Source organism: Lucilia cuprina, chromosome 6, assembly GCF_022045245.1.
Source record: "Lucilia cuprina isolate Lc7/37 chromosome 6, ASM2204524v1, whole genome shotgun sequence".
Lineage (NCBI taxonomy): Eukaryota > Metazoa > Arthropoda > Insecta > Diptera > Calliphoridae > Lucilia > Lucilia cuprina.
In genome coordinates, this window is record NC_060954.1 from 15,247,470 (window position 1) to 15,252,483 (window position 5,014).

Consider the following 5,014-nt stretch of genomic DNA (forward strand, 5'->3'; position numbering starts at 1 on the left):
TGAATTCCGTCTTACTGAAAGCCTAGACATCTATAAATTTTGATACTTTTACCATTAGAGTGAGAATATTCTTTGCGCAAGTATTAAATCTATGAACGACTCTTTGGATAAGCATTGCGGATGCCCTTCTGTCATAGAACCCAATATCAGTTCAACATAAGGTTGTATCAGTTGTGACAGAGAAACAACTTAAGTTGGTTAGTAACATTTGAGTTAAGAACTTTGATCATGTTTTAGTACATGCAGAAATGTATATACATTAATATCTAAGTAACTAACTAATTAATTAACTAACTACTAGCTAACAAACTAACTAACTGACCGACTGACTGACTGACTAACTAACTAACTAACTAACTAACTAACAAACTAGTACAAATATTAATTTTTAGTGAAAATTTTAATTTTTTGTGAAAATTTTAATTTTAAAAAATATAAATTTTTATTAAAAATTTCAATCTTTAGTAAAAATCTTAATTTTATTAAAAATTTTAATTTTTAGTAAAAACCATTTTGTATACGATAATGCACACACATTATCAGTATTGAAATTTTAACGAATGTGTGCTTCCACGTTGATAAAAATTTACTTAAGACCTCTTAAAACTACCACATGTATAAAAACAACAACAAAGCTTTGTATGCTTTTAATAGTTGGTACATTAAAATGTGAGAAGTGCATAGTAAGCACTGTTTATATTAACTTAGACTTTTAGAAATTGCAAAAGAATTGTGTAAAATGGTTTATATTAAATGATTAATAATATTTCAAATAGCAAATTATATATCATTGAAAAGCTAAGAATGTCTACTTTTTAAAGAAATTTAATTATTTTCAAAATTTGCAAAAAAAAAATTGTGAAATTTGACAGATAAGTTAAGAAATATTTCGTAACACCAAAATTATTTTAGATCGATTTTTATAAACTTTTATTGCTGTGGAACTACACCAAAATGGTAAAATAGATAAAGATCTAAACTAGAGTATAGTCTTTAGTCTAGTCCTTAGCCTAGTCTTTAGTCTAGTCTATAGTGGAGTCTTTAGTCTAGTCTATTGTCTAGTCTATTATCTAGTCTATTGTCTAGTCCATGGTCTAGTCTATTGTCTAGTCCATGGTCTAGTCTATAGTCTAGTCTATAGTCTAGTCTATAGTCTAGTCTATAGTCTAGTCTATAGTCTAGTCTATAGTCTAGTCTATAGTCTAGTCTATAGTCTAGTCTATAGTCTAGTCTATAGTCTAGTCTATAGTCTAGTCTATAGTCTAGTCTATAGTCTAGTCTATAGTACCCTTCACCAGCTACTTCTATGTTATTAATTTTTTAATTGATCAAATATTTGTAGAAATCTGTTTTCTCATGTCTTTAATAGAAAAAATCCCGAAAGTTGAATCTATTACAATTCAAAGATTTATTGAACATTATTAATTTAGTAATTTGCATGTATGCATGTGTGTGAAAGATTTAGAGATTTTCAAAATATAAATACATACATAATTTTGTTCTACACAAAATTTTGTTCAACACAAATTGACAATGCTCTTTAAATACGGTTAAAACGCTTTTTGGGGCTGGACCTAGTATAGGAGAAATATAATTTTTGTATATGTATCATTATGTATCAGTAGCTTCATTTGGTAATAAGTAATGTGCGTTTAAGAGATTTTCGTAAAACGACTTTGTATACATAGCTCCCATATATGGGAGCTATGTCCAATTATGTATATAAAGACAAAATTTTAGAATTCTGTATCTATATAATTACTTGGTAAACAATATTGTGAATCTAAGTGATTTTCTGGAGCTAGTATGAGAGCTGTGACTAAATATGGACCGATCGTAAAACAATTTTATAGTGAATTTATGTATATAAGAACAATATTTTTACTAAATGTATGGATATCAATATTTGGTTATGAGTTATGTGCGTTTTTTCTGATTTTCGGAAGGGAACCTTGTATGTGTGTTTTTCTAAAAGGGACCTTGTGTAGGAGCTATGATTAATTATGGACCGATCTGAAAAACATTTCACAATGTATATGAGCAACACTTGTGCCAAACTTTTTATGGATATCTTAATTTAGTAATGAGTTATGTGCGTTTAAGTTATTTTCGGCAGGGTACCTTGTATGGGAGCTATGACCAGTTATGGACCGATGGAAAAAAAAAATTATTAGTAATATGGATGGAAAAAAATTTATTAGTAATATTTTTGTGTATATGAGCAATACTTGTACCAAATTTAATATCGATATCTTAATTTTGTAATGAGTTATGCGCGGGAGGAGACCTTGTTTGGGAGCTATGACCAAATATGGACCGATCGAAAAAATTTTCATTGTAACATTTCTGTATATAAGAGCAATATTTGTACCAAATTTTATATCGATATCTTTATTTAGTAATGAGTTATGCGCGTTTAAGTGATATTCGGGAGGGGACCTTGTTTGGGAGCTATGACCAAATATGGACCGATCAAAAACATCTTTCATTGTTGTATTTCTGTATATAAGAGCAATACTTGTACCAAATTTAATATCGATATCTTAATTTAGTAATGAGTTATGCGCGTTTAAGTGATTTTCGGGAGGGGACTTTGTATGGAAGCTATGACCAATTGTGGGCCGATGGAAAAATTGTTCCTTGATTTGAATTGTATTGATATGTAACTTGAAATTGTAAAATTTTGTGAAGATATCGATATTGTTACGGAAGTTATTAACAATAAATACATTTTCCGAGAATATGTACATTTGTATGGGAGGTATATGAAATTATGAACCGATTTTTCTGATTTTTAACAATGTTAATTCTGGCACCAATAGATGTACCTCTGATAAAAGTCATCAATTTATCTGCAGTAGTTTTTGTAAAAAGTACAAATAAATATGTGAAAATCGCCATTTTTTCGAGGTTGTCTTAAATTTTTACTCATAACTCTAAAACTATTTCACCGATCTTGCTGATTTTCAATACCTAACTGCTTAGGATAAGAGTGAATATTTTGAGTGAATTTTGTGGAATTCCATTGCTTCGTTTTAACGTGAGCGTGTTTTATACAGACAGACAGACGGACATATCTAGATCGACTCAGAATTTCATAAGGATCAAGAATATATATACTTTGTTGGGTCTTAGATAAAAATTTCTTTGTGTTACAAACGGAATGACAAACTGATATATACCCTTTTTCAACACTGATAGTGGTGGAGGGTATAAAAATACGACATATTACGATACTACCATACAACAATACTACCATAAATTGGACAATTAATAATAAATAATTGTTCTTGCAGAATTTTTTATTAATCATAATTTGATTAGGTGGTTTCTTTAGGTGTAGTATTTGGTTTATACAAAACTTTTCACTTTCCCAAATAATTTTGTTTAAACACATAACAAGCAAATTACTTTTACATCTAAACGATTTGCATATGATTCCATATGATGAAAATATCTTTATTAAGTGAAAGATGTTTGCTTGTTACCTACAAACAGGCACTTAATGTTATTTTTTTTAACCTATTATTTTAAATTATATATGATTGTAGTTCGCAAAAAAAAAAACAAAAAATAAACAACGATAACATCACGCAGTTAAGTTGTTAAAACAGCAATCAGAGGCCACTTCAATAATAAATGTTGTTAACCACGCAATGCAGCGTATTGGCAGACAAACAGCCAAACATATTCGGCCACACTTTGACACACATATTGGACAATATCGTTAAGTTTACCACATGCAAATGTCAAATTTGCAACATTTTGTTGCCAGACTGCAGCAGTGTATAGTATAGAAGTTGGTATAAAACAGATTTACATACTTTATATATATGTGCATTTACTAAAGTATTTTAATAGAGAATAATAGCGCATAACGGTTAATTGCATATGTATGTATAAATGTATATAGTATAGCTGTCAAATTTTAAATGCTTTATAAAAAGAAAATGCCTGGAGGCGTATGAGTAACGTATAGTTTCATAGTTTTAGATGAAAATAAAATTGTTTCCAAAAAAGAAATTAGTTTTGTTATAAAATGAAATGATTTTATACAATGACATAAATAGTGTGTTCATATGTGTGTATGTCGGAGTTAGGGTGATCAAAGTTGCACATTTTGGGTTCTTTCAAATAAGTTTCAAATAAGTAGACCTTATATGAGACATATTTTAATTTAATTTTGTTAAAAATTATAGAAATTCGCTATATAAACTTCCAATTATTCTATATCTTAAACAACTATTACCTTCCAAAAATTATGTACCAATGACAGAAACAAACACAAAATCTAATTGCAAAACGTGCATTTCAACAACTATCATAAATACATCTACGACGAAACATAAAAACATAGAACCAAACAAACAATCAATACGATAGTCAAACAATGTAAAAAATTTCAACACATTTATACAAGTATTTCACAAAATCGTTTTGAATTTATTGCTGATCTACTGAACTTTAGAATTGCTTTACATTTAAAATACTTGCGCCACATCCAAATGAATTTGTACTTGTGCCATAAACAAAAACATGCACATGAAACGCGGTCCGCAAACGCCTAACTAGAAAAGCAATAATTACTAGACAGCATTTGTTGAATGTACGCAAATTAATATTCGCAACAAACAAGTGAATATTGATTTTTATGAAAATTTATGAGGATTCAAGTGACTGCCATAAATATTTCCTTAATATCAGGTCAAATAATTACAATTACAGAAGAGAATGCTATTGATGAAGTTGTTTCGATTGCCGACTACAAGTTGACTGAATGTAGGTGAGACTCAATTATAAAGAGTTTTTGAGGTAATGTGTTCAGTTAAGAAGTAATGCAAACAATTCAATTTCAATAAAATTATTTGATACAATTTAAAGAAATTTTGATGGATAGAGAAGTGAATTAGTCTATAGTCTAGTCTATAGTCTAGTCAATAGTCTAGTCTATAGTCTAGTCTATAGTCTAGTCTATAGTCTAGTCTATAGTCTAGTCTATAGTCTAGTCTATAGT